This window comes from Geotrypetes seraphini, chromosome 3, assembly GCF_902459505.1.
Source record: "Geotrypetes seraphini chromosome 3, aGeoSer1.1, whole genome shotgun sequence".
Lineage (NCBI taxonomy): Eukaryota > Metazoa > Chordata > Amphibia > Gymnophiona > Dermophiidae > Geotrypetes > Geotrypetes seraphini.
Genome location: NC_047086.1, coordinates 226,482,289 through 226,500,672, shown reverse-complemented (window position 1 = coordinate 226,500,672; position 18,384 = coordinate 226,482,289). Strand labels below are relative to the sequence as shown.

Here is an 18,384-nt window from a genome sequence, read left to right as displayed (position 1 = left end):
AGCCAAATAGATCTAATCTAATCAGTAATCTTATATTCTGCTACTTTTCGGTTCAGATTCAGCGCAGATTACAGCAAGATGAACCCTACGTTAAGGGGAGCACATATACTTAAAAATCAGTACACAAAAAGTTAAAATCAAAAGTAACATTTTTTTTAAAAGTAGGTCTTTATTATTTTTTGTAAAGTTTTATACAAATCTCAGATTCTTATTTCTAAAGGAAGACTGTTCCACATCTGAACAGCCTGATATGAAGAAGATCGTACCAACTGACTCTTCCTAATTACTCTAAAAACTGAAGTTTAAAACTGTGGTTACCACATGTAGTAATAAAATTTGTTGGAATACCTTAAAAAAATGTTAATTGTTTTGGAGCATAGATATTCCACTGCCCCTGATTTGTACAGATATGGAGCGTGCTGAAGAGGTTGAGTGAAGGATGTGGGGTGGAGGGAGCTGGTGGTGATTTAGGTATTAAGAATTTGTGTGTTCACCCAATCGCCAATCACCAGTGTGATAGAGAACAAGTGAGAAAGACAACTTGACATATTTGCTGGGCCATTCAGGTGTGGGGGGGAGACGTAGATTTTATCAACACGGACTACAGTTAAGATGGGTTATTTTAATGTTAACCCGAGTTATTAGTAACTAGGTCTAATTCCATAAAATGGGAATTGTGGTCAAATAACCTGTATTAATGGTATCCCTTATCTTTATTTGCCTTCATTTGCTATGTTACTTGGTGACATATAGTGGCTGAATTTAGGTCCCATGATTGCAGGGTTCAAGAGGGAGCTAGGCCCCTGAATAAGGACTGTGACTATACTAAAACTAAGTCAGGTCCATGTGAAAAATAGTCAAATTCCCAGGTGGCTGCAAATGAAGCCTTATAGCATTAGATCCTGGTTTTGTCCCACTGCCTGCAGAGCATTGTAGCTCTGATTTCCCTTAGAAAAGCCAGTGTAGAGGCTATAGCCATGGTTCAGTGACAATGTGTGCACCATCATTCCAGATGTGTATAATTTCCCATTTAACATTCCCATCCTTGGATTGACCAGGGTGCTGTGGATGTGGTGTTCATAGGCCTTGGGATGGAGGGTGTCCAATTATCTCACAATATGGGAGCTTTCAAACAGGCTTGGATAACCAACCCAGGATGGCTCTGGTGACAACCCTCAGATCAGAAATATGGCTTTGCTGGACTTCCAACAAGGCTGAGGTGACCTGCATGAACTGGTAAGCAAGCATGATTTGGACTATAGCCACAAAATGTGGGGGAGCCACAGAGGCCATGGCCTCATCAATATTTTTCCCATTACAGCCTCAGCAATTAGAGAGCTTGTGGATGAGGCTGCAGATTAGTTTGTTCAGTCCCTCCAGCCAAATAGATCTAATCTAATCAGTAATCTTATATTCTGCTACTTTTCGGTTCAGATTCAGCGCAGATTACAGCAAGATGAACCCTACGTTAAGGGGAGCACATATACTTAAAAATCAGTACACAAAAAGTTAAAATCAAAAGTAACATTTTTTTTAAAAGTAGGTCTTTATTATTTTTTGTAAAGTTTTATACAAATCTCAGATTCTTATTTCTAAAGGAAGACTGTTCCACATCTGAACAGCCTGATATGAAGAAGATCGTACCAACTGACTCTTCCTAATTACTCTAAAAACTGAAGTTTAAAACTGTGGTTACCACATGTAGTAATAAAATTTGTTGGAATACCTTAAAAAAATGTTAATTGTTTTGGAGCATAGATATTCCACTGCCCCTGATTTGTACAGATATGGAGCGTGCTGAAGAGGTTGAGTGAAGGATGTGGGGTGGAGGGAGCTGGTGGTGATTTAGGTATTAAGAATTTGTGTGTTCACCCAATCGCCAATCACCAGTGTGATAGAGAACAAGTGAGAAAGACAACTTGACATATTTGCTGGGCCATTCAGGTGTGGGGGGGAGACGTAGATTTTATCAACACGGACTACAGTTAAGATGGGTTATTTTAATGTTAACCCGAGTTATTAGTAACTAGGTCTAATTCCATAAAATGGGAATTGTGGTCAAATAACCTGTATTAATGGTATCCCTTATCTTTATTTGCCTTCATTTGCTATGTTACTTGGTGACATATAGTGGCTGAATTTAGGTCCCATGATTGCAGGGTTCAAGAGGGAGCTAGGCCCCTGAATAAGGACTGTGACTATACTAAAACTAAGTCAGGTCCATGTGAAAAATAGTCAAATTCCCAGGTGGCTGCAAATGAAGCCTTATAGCATTAGATCCCATCCTTGTCCAGTTCAGCTGGCAACCCAAAGGAGTAAGAGGAAACTGCTATATCAAATAAACACCAAAGAAAGAAATAAAAAGGTAAGACTCCATGTCTGAGCAGGCACTAGGAAAAATCCAGGCCTACATCAGCCTCTCTGGGTTAACAATCCTAGTTCAGCCCCTCTGTAATTGTCTGCTGTGACTTTAAGGCAGTGTTTCTTAACCTTTTTGTTTCAAGTCTGGTGTAGTTAATTGATTTCCCTTGTATTTTATTTTATGCATTTATTCTCAAATACAGTTATCAAAATATGAAAAAATAAGTATTATACATGTTTCGTTATTAAGGCAAATTTTAGAACTGTTAATTTTTGTTTCTTTTTTGGTTTTATGGTTTTAGAGTTTGTATGAATCTTGAATGATTGTTTCTTTCCTTTTATAAAGTTGTCATTCCTTTTCTGTATTTTATAATAGGATTGATTACAGTCAGTCCTTGGATTAAGAATGAGTTCCGTTTTTTAAACCATTCTTAAGTTGAATTTGTATGTAACTCAGACCCTGTACCGTACACAGTCTATAAAAACATTAAAGAATATTAAACGTTAAAGAAACAGTTCTCAAAACAAAATGCTGTAGTTTAAATAATAATAATAATAACTTTATTCTTTTATACCACCATAACCAAAAGTTCTAGGCGGTTTACATTAAAAAGAGCTGGAAATACAATAATATAGTAAAAAAATACAAATATTTGTAAAATAGAATTTCAATAATAAAACTCACTAAGTAATAAACTTATCGAACAAAGTGGTCTTAATTAATTTCCGAAACAGCCATAGGATAATATAGCTTGCTGAATACATTTACCTAACCAAGATTGTTGCCTATCAGCTTGAAATGCTAGGGTCCTATCTAAGAAGGTCTTATATCCACACCCATTAATTTTTGGATAAGCAAATAAGTAAAAGTTTCTAGTTTCTCTTGATGGTCTATGCAACACAAAATAAGGAAAAAGGTAAGCTGGAGACAATCCAAATATCAGCTTAAAGCAGATACAGGAAAATCTGAATAATACTCTTGCCTCCAAAGGCAGCCAATGAAGTAAATGATAATATGGACTAATATGGTCGTTCTGTTTTAAGCCAAAAATCAATCGAACAGCTGTATTCTGAATTATCCTTAATTTCCTTAGAATTTTTTTGGCTGCTCCTAAATAGATGATGTTACAATAGTCTGAATCATCACACAACCTTTTAATCTTAACAATGTAAATCACAAATATAAACCTGAAGTAATTTTCTATTAAAATAAAAAACCTGTTTTTTTCAATCTGGTAACTGGCCTTTTCAATATGAGAAAGTCAATTCCTTGTATGCCGAAGATATACTTCTTGCATCATATAAAACACTGTGTCATCAGTTCATTATATCTTTCTGTCGCCATTGATCAAATCAAAAGCTTTATCAGCCAGTCCGACACAGAACTGCGTTTCGCTATACCAGCGTCATCAGGAGTTGTGATCGCATCAGGTTTTCATGCATTCCTATACATATGTAAAGAATATCAATTTATAAATTTAATTCACAATCCATATTTTCTATAAATAATTACAAACACTTCATTTACATTTATCACCTACAATCCTTCACATTTATCATATAACAGCAATGATAGGGATTCAGCTCCACCGTTCTTGCTTAGAAGGACACATTGTTGATATTACATTACATTACATTAGTGATTTTTATTCCGCCATTACCTTGTGGTTCAAGGCGGATTACAGAAAAAGATTTCAGAATTACAGAAGAGAATTTCTGGACATGTCCAGAGGTGTTACAGAGAAGAGCGGGTTGCTTCAGAGGATTGAAATGTTTCATACGGTGTTAGTTAGTCTTCATGGATTTTTTTGAATAGCAGGGTTTTTATTTCTTATCTGAAAGTTTGAAAGATAAAGGCTTTATACACAAACATCCCTCAGCAAGAGGCAATAGAATTGATTAAAGAAGTAGTGATTCAAATGGATATAGGTGAAGGTTTAAAAAATTGGGGGGGAAGACATTAGGGGGTCCTGTCCCGTTTTGAGGGAAAAAATAAATGGTCACATTATCTATGACAGTATTTGTATATAGTATGTCAGTATGCAAAAAGCAAATTCGATCATGTTTCCCTGCTTATTTCAAAACTGCACTGGCTTCCGGTGATTTCTAGGATTCACTTTAAATGTGCCTGCCTAATTTTCAAGATCCTACATGGCATTCTTCCTCCCCTAATCCCACTATCCTGGAATTCTTCGAGACCTGATACTACCAGATCCACCCACATACTCAAACTATCTTTCCCCTCGTTAAAAGGCGTCATGTATGCAGGTAAATTAGGGCAATCCCTTTTCTTCAAATTCACTGAGCTTTGAAATAACCTCCCTGCCCCGCTGCGGAACCTAGGCTCATTCCAATTATTCCAAAAGCATCTGAAAACCTGGCTTTTCTCCAAAACGTAAAGCTATCTGTTTAAAATGTAAAGCTAGCTATCCTCTTCATAACCTCTAATTTCTTATTATGTCCTTCCCTCATTTATTGAATTACCTGTAAACCGTACCGAGCTCTATCTTTATGGAGATGATGTGGTATACAAACTTAAGGTTTAGTTTAGTATTCAACCCAGTCCACAGGGACCACCTGGCCAGTCGGATTTTCAAAGTCTCTGTCATCCATATTCATTGTGAATATTTTGAAAACTCGACTGGCCAGATGGTCCCTGAGGACTGGGTTGAATACCACTGTAGTATATAAACTGCTTTGGTTGTACTATAGAAAGACACTATCAAATCCATGATCCATATCCACTTCTCTGTAGCAGCAATGCTTGTCTCTCTTTAATTGACATCTTTGTTTCTCAGTAATCAATGTCTGCAATTTTAGCAGGTTCAGTGGTTCATCTAGTTACAGCAGGGTTACCATATCTGTTCATGCAAAAAAGAGGACATGTGGCTCAGCCCTGCCCTGTTTTGCCTCAGCCCCGCCCCATTCCACCCCAGTCCTGCCCCCACATAAACCTCTTCTCCTCTCCTGTGAGCTCTGGGCCACATCTGGAGGGCCTCCAAGCATGCGTTGGCGCGTCATGCTGACATCACACACATGTGTGCATGCATGGATGTCCTCCAGACAAGGCCCCAAACTCCTAAAACCGGACAAATTGCCATGTTTTAAAAAAAACGCCCAGACAGTCCTCTAAAAAGAGCATGTCTGGGTAAATCTGGACATATGGTAACCCTAGTCTGCAACCACAGACTGTGATTATAGCTTCAGCCTTTGCAGGACTGTCAGCTCTGAAGGTTTCCTCATGGAAAAGCTTCAAGGCTGAGGATGCTTATATCATTTATTAGGAAGAGTTTTTCCTTGAAACACTTTAGATGAAGCAGAAAAGACTAATTAGTCCATTCAGTTTGCTCTGTTGTTCCTGTCCACCCTGCTAAAGATTTATCTCTGCTGCCAGTGGTATATATTTCATGTGCAAGTGATTTAATTTCAAAAAAGCCATTTCCTTGGGTGAAATGGCCTGACTGAGCATTGCTCGCCATCTTCTTTCCTGGTGCATGCATTTTGATTTGCTTCACACCTGCATGGACTCTTTTCCCCCTCAGCCACCTGCGCGTCACACAGAGATGCTTCTAATGTGGCTTTTTTGCATTTGCTCATTTTCCAAGGGAAATAGCATGAGTTGCCCTGTGAGAATTGATGCAGTGTACAGAAGCGATGGAAAACAGTTCCCTTCATAAGTAAACCAATATTGGAAATGCCAGTGCTCATACCGGGAGTCTGATTTCTACAGAACGATGGCGTTTACTTTACATTTCAATGCACATTTCAGTATTGTATCTTTGTTAATGATCAAATCATTTCCTTAGTCAGAAAATTCCATTTTTGAACTGAGGCACCTAAAACCATAAGACTTGTTCTAACCCAAACCAGTTTTAAGATAGTTGCACAGACAGTCCTACTACTACTATACCTGGGCTACTTAAATTCTTTGTACTGTGGCATTACAGAGAAAGAACACAGGAGATTGCAATTTTTCCAAAATACAGCTGCTAGACTCATTTTTCAATCAAGTCATTTTAAATGGGCATTCCTCCTGCCAGAACACCCCCCCCCCCAATACATCCCATGGCAGTAGGGATGTCTAGTCAGTCCCTCCTTCCAGAACCCTTCCACCACCAAGACATCGAAACCACCCCACCCCTGGACACATCCCCCAGCAGGAGGGATGCCCAGACCCCCCCAAGTACATTATTGGGTTGGCCAGCCAGAGAGATGCTTACTCCCTCCAGTCGGCAGGTCCGCCTCCACTGAATGGCGGGCCTTTGCATTCCCGATGCATCATGGGCTGCACCGGGGAGGGGCCTAAGGCCCTGATTGGCCCAGCGCTTAGGGCCCCTCCCATAGGAGGAGCCTTAGGCACCTGGGCCGGCCAGAATGCTTCTTGTGATGTACCCCAGGGTTTGCCAAGCTCTCCTCCCTTATTTAACGTGTACTTGAGAACCTCAGGCAACAAAATTCTCCTTTCCCAATGTCCACAGATTCTCTTATGCAGACGATATCTTCCTCCTATACCTAGTCAAAGAATCCTCTGATGGAAAACTCCAGTACTTAAGGGGCTTAATCAATACAGAAAAGGGGCATAATTGATACAGAAAAGCTTCCTCAAACTCAATAAACTAAAGACAAAAATTCTCTGGTTTGGTGACTATAACACACTGCCAAATACTAATCTGGTGCTGACGACAGGAGAAAAGCTAAAGATCAAGAAAACTTCAAAGATACTAAGTGTCATCCTGGATTCCAATCTAACCTGCGAAGCCCAGACTGCCTCCTTGGTTAAGAAATTCTTCTTCAGACTAAGGCAATTAAGAGTAATAAGATCCATCATGACTCAGACCAGCTTCAGAATAGTTGCGCAAACAATGTTACTCCCGTACCTAGATGACTGTAACTCCTTATATTATGATATTTCTGAAAAAGAATTTTAAGAGGCTACAATTCTTACAATAAACAGTGGCTAGATAGTGGTTTTCGAGTAAACAAATTTGAAAAAGCTAGTCCATTTATTTATTCATTCATTTTTCTATACTGTTCTCCCAGGAAAGCTCAGAATGGTTTACATGAATTTAGTCAGGTACTCAAGCATTTTTCCCTGTCTGTCCCTTCGGGCTCATTATCTAATGTACTTGGGGCAATGAGGGGATTAGGTGACTTGCCCAGGGTCACAAGGAGCAATGTGGGTTTGAACCCACAACCCCATCATTCTGAGGCTTTAGCTATAACCACTGTGCCACACTCCCCCCTAACAGATCTACACTGGCTACCATTGACAAAAAGAATTCAATTTAAGATCACTTGCATGGTTTACAATGCAATATATGGAGAGAACTCCCAATGACTAATATCAGATATTAAGCTCATGCATTCCTTTCACAACTCGAGAACTCAGTACCTTGAACTGGCATTTCCTTCTCCCCAACTAGTTCGTCAGAAAAAGCTATTTGAGTGTTCTTTCGAATTCGAATATCAAGGATCCAAAGCCTGGAATAGCCTGCCTCTGGTTTTATGACAATTCCCCACCTACTACAGTTTTAAGAAAATGCTAAAGGCATATCTTTTTCTCTCTATAACCCCTTGAAGCATACCTATCTAAGTTCTAAAAACATTGCTATAATTTCAACTGTATGTTCTTGTAACTAAATTGTAAACCGCAATGATTCCTAGCAGAAAATTGCAGGATATAAGAAACCATACAGTATGGTATGGCTTCTGCCTCTTGTAGCACAGGAGGCAACTTTTCAAAATGATTTGGGATGCTAAACCTAACAAAAATTACTCCTCCCTGGATAGTCAAGGAATTTTCTCAATGTTGGGAATGCTCAAGCTTCTGTAGTCAAGGGAGTTCCTGAAATGATAAGGTGTAACTGTAGAATACTGCAGTGTTCATAAAATAACTTGTTTTACCATGTATTTCAAGAGAGAATCTAATCTAATCTAATCTGAATTTCTATATCACACATATCCAGAATAGGTTCAAGACGATTTACAAGTAAATAGGCTCATATATTATTATGGAGAATTACAATGACAGTGACATTTTTGATTGCAAATTTTTTTATTTTTTTTTCATATATAAATGTTTATTGAAAAATTTTTTGTCCAGGTGTTATACAATAACAGCAATACCACATAGAACAAATAGTATCAAATACAAGCATAATTTAGATAATACAGTAAGAAATCAATAAAACCAAGCCCCAAAGCAAAACCAGTCAATCTCCTCTGGTCTATCCCTCCCATCCCATGCTCCCACCCAAGTACAAATTCCCCAACCGATAACACTCCACAATACCCCACCTCCCCATTCACCTAGAAGACAACAAAGCAACTAATACTAGGAGATCCCCTAAAGAGTGTCCAATAGGTCTTCCAACTTACTCCAAGTATGAAAGTAAATGATATAGGTGTGGCGCCTCTTAGCCACTGCTATCTCCATCCTCCCCATCGATAACAATCGGTTTACCCATGCAGTATGAGAGGGAGCCTCTTTATTTTTTCAGTGGTTGGCAATGAGGCATTTTGCAGCCGCCAAACCCCATCTAATAAACTTCGTTTGCCAAGTATGCTCCCTGTTATTATATAAGCCCAGAAGGCAACTCTGAGGAGACAGAATAACACATTCACCCAGACACTCAGATAGTGTGCCAATCACCGCTTTCCAGAAGGATTGAAGGATCCCGCATTCCCACCAGATATGTAGAAAAGACCCCACATGTAAGCCACATCTCCAACATTGATCAGACACTCCAGGAAACATTCTATGCAGACATTCCGGGGTATAATACCACCGTGTGAGCACCTTATAGGCGTTTTCCTGAACCAAAGCACAGGAAGAAGCTTTATAAACCTCCCTGCAAACTACCTCCCAGTCTTTAGCAGACAACTGTGATTCTAGGTCCCTCTCCCATTGCTTTTGAAAAGAATAAATAGCAGGTGAGCATCCCCTCCTATATTGATATAATACCGACAGTGATTTAGGAACCTTCTGCAATAACAACCACAGATTTTCCAGAGGTTCCTTATCAAGCTGCAATCCAGATCCCCAACCCTGGGCTAGTATGAAATGTCGGATTTGAAAATAGGCAAAATAGTCACCCTCAGGTAAGTCATATTTCTGTTGGAGTGTTAGAAATGGAATGAGCCCAGTCGTCCCAACTAGGTCTCGAAACACTCGTATCCCCCTTTGAGACCAACGTTGAAAGACCCAATTATCTCGGCCTGCAGGAAACAGAGGTTCAGTCTGTATACTAGCCAGGGAGGAAACCAAAGCCCCACCACCCATCTGAGTACGCGCTAGATTCCATAGTCGTGCCAAATGTTGCACAAAAGGGTTAGATATGCTCTGTATCCATAAGCGCTGCGACCCAGAAGACCACAATTTGTATTTCAAAGGCTCCATGCTACTATGGCGCTGTTCTAGCTGTACCCCACTTTTGTGTTCCCCCAATTCCCAATCAAGCACTAACTTCAGCTGTGCCGCTTGATAATACCACACCAGATTAGGCAACCCCCTGCCCCCCACTTCCCGAGGAGCCCACAATAGGGACTGGGAGAGTCTTGGGGATTTACAATGCCAAATAAAAGTACGGATTTCCCTGCCCAGTCTCCGCAAATCCCCCAAAGGAACCGGTATAGGCAATGTCTGAAACAGGAATAGCAACCTAGGAAGTACATTCATTTTAATGATCGCTATCTTGCCCCACCATGACAACCACAGTCCATGCCAACGCTGTAAGTCAGCTCGTATACGGCGATAAATAGGCAAATAGTTTTTCTCGTAAATTCTCTTAAGATCCGAAGGAATATGGATTCCCAGATATTTGATCCCATGTTCAGCCCATCTAAAGGGGAAAGTGTCCCGTAGTCTATCCACCTCCCTCTGTGTCAGAGTCATTCAAGATTTCTGTTTTTGCTAGATTTATTTTAAACCCAGAAACCTTCCCATAAGTGTCAAATAGCTGTAAGAGATGGGGTATATAAGATGATATCATCCGCAAACATCGCTATTCGGTGCTCTACCCCTCCACTGACAATCCCAACCAGCGATATATGATGTCTAATGGCTAAAGCAAGGGGTTCAAGTGACACCGCAAACAATAATGGAGAGAGTGGGCATCCCTGCCGAGTTCCCCTGAAGATGGAAAAGAAATCAGTGTACGATTGATTAATCCGCAAACAAGCCCTCGGATCAACATACAGAGCCCGAACCCAATCTCCAAACGTGCCCCCCAGCCCCATCCGGTCCATCACGTCCCATAAAAACCCCCAAAGAACCCGATCGAATGCCTTCTCGGCATCGACTGAAATCAAAACCACCTTGTCTCAACCAGTACCCGCTTCCCAAAGTAAATTAAGGGTTCGTCTGATATTATCGCTCACCTGTCTCCGCTGTATAAACCCCGCTTGGTCTTGATGGATCAAGGACGGTAATACCTTCCCCAAGCGTTGAGCTAAAACCTTAGCCAAAATTTTTGCATCTAAATTTAGCAATGATATGGGTCGATAAGACCCACATAGTAAAGGGTCGCGGCCCGGTTTGGGCAATATAACCACCCCAGCCTCTCCCATTGTAGGCGGCAACCGATCACCAGTAGAAATTCCATTAGCTACTCTGACCAGGAGAGGCCCCAATTGCGTCGAGAACTGTTTGTAATATCGGCTAGTATACCCGTCTAACCCTGGGGACTTGCCGTTCTTCAACCCCGCAATCACCCCTAGGATCTCGGAGAGTTGTATCGGTTCCCTTAAATACTCCTGATCTGACTCGGACAGCGCAGGTATCTGCAGCGAATCCAGAAATCCAGTTTGCGCTCCCTCATCCAAGGGCCCCGGGTGTCCATAGAGCCCAGAATAGAAAGCTTTGAACTCCCGCTGAATGGCAGAATCCGTAACATGTAATTCCCCCCCTACATCTCCCTTAATATGAGTAATAGTGGTCCGAGTTTGTTTAATACGAATATATCTGGCAAATTGTGCACTAGCTTTATTGCTATGTTCATAGATGTTAAGTCGAAATCTCTCGCGCATACGCTCTGTTTCCTCTACCTGAAGCTGATATAATTCGTCCCGGACTCTGTGCAACTGAGCCAATGTCTGGGAGTCCCTCGTATTCTGGTGGTGTAATTCCAACTGGATTAGGCGGGTTCTCAATTGAAGAAAGGCTCGGGCTCTCTGTTTTTTAAATCTAGCCCTCCACTTAATAAATTCTCCCCGGACTACCGCTTTAAGAGCATCCCATAAAATAGCATCAGATACTTCCCCATTATCGTTCAATGTCAAATAATCTCTCATAGTATTTTCCACCGCGGAAACCACCTGGGAGGAACTCAGCAGGGATACGTTAAGTCTCCAATATGTACAACCCCCCGGATCTAACATGCCTGTACATGATAACCAAACCGGCGTGTGATCCGAGACATGCATCGGTTCTATCTCCGCCTCTCGCAGTCCCCCTGCTTGGTTCCTGTGAATCCATAACCCATCCAATCTAGTGTAAGTGTTTTGAGCGTGGGAATAGAAAGTATAAGATCTTTGAGTACCGTGTAGCAGACGCCAACCATCTACTAAGCCAAGCGAACCCATTAGAGCCCGAAATGCAGCAGCTGACTTCCGTAATGATCTACGCCCTCCCCCTGAATGGTCAACAGCAGGTTCTGGAGGGACGTTAAAGTCCCCTCCCAGATAGATCGCCCCTTTTACAAATGTACTCAAAGCCACCCTTAAGTTCCGATAGTAAGCTTCCTGACCCGCATTAGGACCATAAATATTGATAACAGTCAGAGGGCGACCCTGAAGAACACCTTTTATCGCTAAACACCTACCCTCTCCATCCCTGTATACCTGTTCCACCTACAGTCCCAGGCCCTTACGTGCCAAGATAGCCAATCCTCCTGCCCTTTTAGTAGCCCCCTCTCCCTGATGGGTCCAGAGCATATCAAACTGTGGCCGTTGGAGCAAGGAAACATCCCGAGGCCTTAAGTGTGTCTCCTGCAGGAGACAAATGTCCCACTTCATACGATGAAGATCACGAAAGACTACTCCGTTTGCCCGGGCTATTAAGCCCATTTACGTTCCAGGAGCCTATGATCAATTCTGGATCTTTCCCTGGAGACCTCCCAGTACCTATATTCCGCTGTCTGCTAGACCCCTTACGAACATCCCCTCCCCCCTCCCCCCCTCCAATTAGCTGATTCTCCAAGTTTCGAATCAGCCATGATAAGAAATGAGTCATACTGAAAAGGCCCATAGAAAGCACCCTGCAATGCTTAATCTCGTCACTCACACTGCCATGCTCTCAATCATACAAAAGAAAACCCACACTCAATAAGCACCCCATCCAAACCTGTACATACAAATGACCAACATTATCTGTAAAATAGAACCACTCAGAACAATTTGAACAGCTATTCCCTCAATCATCAACCCAACATGCTGTAGACAGAGGATAGCAAAAAACACTGACAGAGTTCAACATAGGGGTCATAGCCTCAAACGATACAGTGGCAAACAAAAAATAAAAGCTAAAGTTCTTTCTGGAAATCCGGATCAGGTAGCTGAAGTGGAAGGTTGGTTAGCTGCAACATTGTTCTGAGAATCACCAGCTCTGATCTCCGATACTGGGCCAGACAGAGCTCGAGCAGAGGAATCCGGCGGCATCCGACATCCGAGGTCTTTCAGTGCCAGCCATGCGTCTATTACATTATCCACCTTCCTGTGTGTCCCATTGATGGTAAAGTGCAAGCCAAAGGGGAAAAGCCACCTGTATCTGTAACCCTCAGCACGCAATAGTTGGGTGACTTCCCGAAAAGATCTGCGTTTCTAGAGTGTTGCAAGGGCCAGATCTTGATAAACCCCCACTTTCAACCCCTGCCATACAAAATCAGGGCGACGCCGTGCAGCCTGTAAAACTTTTTCTTTCAATTGGAAGTCACCAAAACAGGCTACAATATTGCGGTTGCCAGGCCCCCTCGTCTGACCCAGGCTTCTGTGTGCCCTCTGCAAGTCAATCACTGATGTTATCGTCTGACCTTCTTCAGCAAGTAGGGCTTTGCAAAAGTCAGACACCACTTCCCTGGCATCCTTATAGTGATCCAAATCAGGCACTCCCTTGAAATGTAAATTATTTCGCCTGGAGCGATTCTCCAGGTCCTCGACCTGTCTCTTTAGATCATCCAATTGTGCCACTGCTGTGTCCATGGTAGCTGAGCGTTCCTCCGCCAACACTTTCACGTGGCCCAACCTCTCCTCAGCTACAAGAACTCTGCCGCTCAGATCTCCCACTTCCGCCCGAAGCTCTCCCAGCGCTGCCTTCACATCAGATCTCAGCCCCACCATTTCTGTGGAGGAGTGTGTGGCGCAGTGGTTGGATCTACAGCCTCAGCACCCTGGGGTTGTGGGTTCAAACCCCGCGCTGCTCCTTGTGACTCTGGGCAAGTCACTTAATCCTCCATAGCCCCAGGTACGTTAGATAGATTGTGAGCCCACCGGGACAGAGAGGGAAAATGCTTGAGTACCTGATTGTAAAAAAAACCGCTTAGATAACCTTGATAGGCGGTATATAAAATCCTAATAAACTTGAAACTTGAAACCACGATTCAATTTTCCCTTCCATGTGGCAATCATTCGGTAAGGCGCTGGTCTGAGAAGACGCTATTTGTAAAGGCGCGATCGGCTCCGCCATCTTGGGAGGCGCCGTCGGGGAGCCGGGAACGTGCGATCGAGTTTTCACACTCGTAGCGCTAGAAAAGTGAAATTTCTCCAACTTCTTCCAACTCGCCATACAATCCGCGGTCTCTGGCTCCAAAAGATAGCGCTCACTTCACCCCAGTAAGCAAATATTGTACTTTCAACCGCGAGCCCCGACAGAGCTCCAAGTTTAAGCGGCCATATTCCGTGATGACGTCACTCCCTTCCTTTGATTGCAAATTTTTAATAAAGTTTTACAATAATGAGTAGGGAAGATCTAACATGTAAATTGCAATTTTGGAGAGGTTTTCCATGGAGTATATACAGTGTCTGACAGTGTCTGAGATAATATCTTGATTTGGTACTAGTGATGACTTTCTTGAGATGGCAGCGGTGGTTAAGTTACAAGTTGATGAGGTCTGTTGTACAGGTTGGTTTCAGTTTTTTTCGAAAGCTGAGATATTTCAGTTCAGTCCTAATGGTTGTTGAGAGATTGTTCCATGTTTTGATGGTTGTATAGGTGAATAGAGAGTTATAGATTAAATTGGATGAAGGAAGCATTAGTAGGTTTGTGCTAGGGATCCTCAATGATGAGAAGTGTGATTTATTTGCTCTAAGGCAGGGGTAGGGAACTCCGGTCCTCGAGAGCCGTATTCCAGTCGGGTTTTCAGGATTTCCCCAATGAATATGCATAAGATCTATTTGCATGCACTGCTTTCAATGCATATTCATTGGGGAAATCCTGAAAACCCGACTGGAATACGGCTCTCGAGGACCGGAGTTCCCTACCCCTGCTCTAAGGTGTTAGCGTGTAGGATTATGGATCATGATACAGAATATCATGAATGTGATTCGTAAATGTATAGGTATCCAGTGAAGTGTTTGGTAATATTCTGATATAGTGTCATTTTTTTTTTTTTTGTCTGGAGATCAGTCTGATTGCTGTGTTTTGAATCATTTGTAGTTTGTGTTGTAGAGAGGAACTCGGGCCAGTGTATAGCGAGTTGAAGCAGTCAAGCTGTGATAAGACCAGCATTTGGACTAGGATGGCAAAGTGGTGATTGTGGAAGTAAGGTTGGATCAATCTTAGTTGCCTCAGTGTAAAAGGTTTTTCTCTATAAGTTGGAGATCTGGGGTTCATATGAGCGAGTGGAGTTGAGTATGAATCCTAGAACCTTGGCAGTTTTCTGTGTTTAGAGTAGATCCTGATGGTAGTGATAGAGATGTGAGGACCATCTGAGATGAGTTATGGAATCATAGTCATTTGGTTTTATTTGTGTTTAGTTTAAGTTAGTTATGTAATGCCCAGGAGTAGGTTTTTTTTTCTATGCCATCTGATTCTTTTGTGGATGTTTCACTCAAGTCAATTCCAAGTGGAATGAAAGCTGTCATCTGCAAAAGATAGGAGACATTCTCCCTTAGTGATGGAGATGTCACCTAGGGCGTTCATGAAACGGTTGAATAATGTGGGGGATAGAGGGGAACCTTGTGGGACACCACAGAAGGATTTCCAGGTTTGGGAGACAGTGCCATCTTTCCAGAGGCAGTGTTCTCTATTTGTTAGAAAGTCTCTGAACCATTTGAGGACTGACCCCGTTAGACATGTTTATTTAGTTTGGTAAGTAATTCATTATGGTCTGCAGTTGGAATAGGATGGACTGTTGTCCTGTACTCGACATCTGTTATTAAGGTCAGTAATAGGAGTTCCGTGTTGTGATATGCACAGAAACCAAACTGAATGGGATGAAAGCAGGAGAATTTTTGAGGTAGGCGGTGAGTTGAGTGCAGACTAGGGTTTCAAGTAGTTTGGTTAATAGAGGAATACCAACAATTGATCTGAAATTTGATGGGGTGGATAGGTCTGCTCTTTAGGTTTTGGGAATCGGTGTGAGTGCGTGCTTCCCATACATTCTGCTAATTCACTAGATGCTAATATGTTGTTGAGTAACGAGACTATGTACCAAAGATAGGAGAAATTACCTTCTCACACCAGAGAAACCACAAAAGACAGTGAAAGCAACCTCTGGGTGCCAGAGTACTTTATTTGTTTAAATAAAGACTCGACATGTACGTGTTTTGGCCGAAAGGGCCTGTATCAGGAGTCTACAGTCTAAAAACATAACATAAATATGTCATCATGCATTATAAATACATAAAACATGACTAAAAATAAGCAATTTAAAGAAATATGAAAAATAAAGAATATAGAAAAATATAAATAAAGCCAATTTTTCATGTTAAAATATGCAGCGTATGCAAGTAAAAATGAATAATGAAATACAGCATCAATGTCTCATAGAGAGCTGATAAATGTCTCATACAGAGCTGATAAAAAATATAATGTACCTAATAAGCTGTAACCGATATTCAGTATCCAAATCCGACTAAAGACATATGTTTCTCTCTACACATCAGCATTATATATAAGAGAAAATAGTTTTGAACATCATAAAAATAAACATATAAATATTTCTGAGGTGTAGTGTGTTTTCTTAGCTTCATTTATGTAGTGTTTATATGCTTTTATGGCTGACTTCCATAATAGTTTGTGGTCATGAGAGTGGCTTTTCTGCTACAGTGTTGTCGCTAGGGCCTTTTAGCCGGGCGCTCCGCCTGGCTAATTTAGATGACCGTCTGGCAAATCCTGCTGCTACTACCGATGCTCCTTTCCGGGCTGACTTGCTGACTTGCCGCCGAAAATTGTGCTTGACTCCTGCCTTTTTTTTTTTGCCAGCATGCGAATTGAACCCACGCTCCAGGGCTCTAAAGTGTGCAAGCCAGCTTCCCTTCTCTTCCCTCCGAAACCGAAGTTACGTCCCATGGGGGGAGAGAAGAGAAGGGAAGCTGGCACGCACATGTTAGAGCCCTGGAGAGGGAAGCTTACAACTTGCTGCTTTTACTTGCTTTGGGCCTTCCTCGCTGCTGGGTCATGCCTACTTTCTGTTTCTACGAAGGCAGGACCTGGCCACGAGGAAGGCCCGAAGCAAGCAAGAGCATAAAGTTGTAAGCTTCCCTCCATCACTGACTTATGGAAGATATGTCAGTGATGGAGGGAAGCTTGCAATTCTGCCGATGGGAGGGATGGGAAGAGAAATGCTGCTGCACCCAAGGGGGGAGGGGGAAAAGAAATGTTGCTGCTGCTGCACCCAATTTTTTGGGGGGAGCAAGGGGAAGAGAAAAGCTGCTGCACTCAATTGGGGGGAGGGGGAAGATAAATGCTGCTGCTGCTGCACCCAATTGGGGAGGGAATAGGAAGAGAAGTGCTGCTGCTGCACCCAATTCGAGAGAGAGAGGGGAGAAGGAAGACCAGGGAAGGGAGAGGAGAGGAAAGAGATGCCAAGACCATGGGAGAGAGGGAAAGGAAAGAAGCTACCAGACCATGGAGGGGGTAGGAGACAGATGCTAGACCAGGAGGAAGGAAGGAGAGAAAGGAAGAAGAGATGCCAGATAATGGAGTGGTAGGGGGAGATGGAAGGAGAGGAGAGAGATGCCAGGGCATAGGGGGAGGGAAGGGAAACTAAGGAGACATAAAATGCAAGACCAGAGGGAAAGAAAGGAGAGGAGGTGCCAGAGAAGGAGAGAGAGGGAGAGATAGGAGAGGAGATATATGCCAGGGCATGGGGGAGAGAAGGGTAGGAGATAGAGATGCCAGACCATGGAGTGAAGTGAGAAGGAAGGAAGGAAAAGAGAAGAGAGAGATGCCAGAGCATAGGGGAGGGGTTGGAGACAAAAAATTGAAGAGGGGTGAAGCTGAAATGAATCATGTACAAAGGAGAGAAAGGGCACAGGATATACAGGTTATTGAAAGGATATAGAAAGAGGGAAGATGGCATATGGAACAGAGAGAGGGCGGATACTGGATGGAAAGGGCAGAGAGGTTGGACAGTGGATGCAAGGGGCAGAGAGAGGGTGGACAGTAGATGGAAGGGGTAGAGAGAGAGAGGGCAGAGGCTGGGTGGAAGGGGCAAAGAGAGAGGACAGATGTTGCATGGAAGGGAGCGAGGACAAACGCTGAATAAAAAGAAGAGAGTGATGAGATGATTAAAGCAGAAATGACAAAAGGTAGAAAAACTTTTTTTTGTTGGTTGCTTTACATAGAATCAAGTAGTATTGTAACTGTATTGATATAAAATTTATAAATAGGAAATGGAAATAAGGCAATTTTTTTTTTTTTTGGACTAAACCCCTTTCCTCAGGTCAGGACAGGATACCATAACAGCAGTATACTGTACTGTCTTGAAGAAAAATTTGGCCTCTGAAAGCTAATTGAAAAATGGATTAGTCCAATAAAATGGTATTTTCTTATTTCTCATTATTTGTTTTATTTCTATTTGTTAA

At 42.2% G+C, this 18,384-nt stretch overlaps 1 protein-coding gene across 6 annotated transcripts in view; it reads left to right on the top strand.

Moving 5' to 3' along the window:
• DGKA (diacylglycerol kinase alpha) overlaps positions 1-18,384 on the top strand; it is a 281,663-nt gene that overhangs the window by 192,229 nt on the left and 71,050 nt on the right. The window lies entirely within an intron of this gene.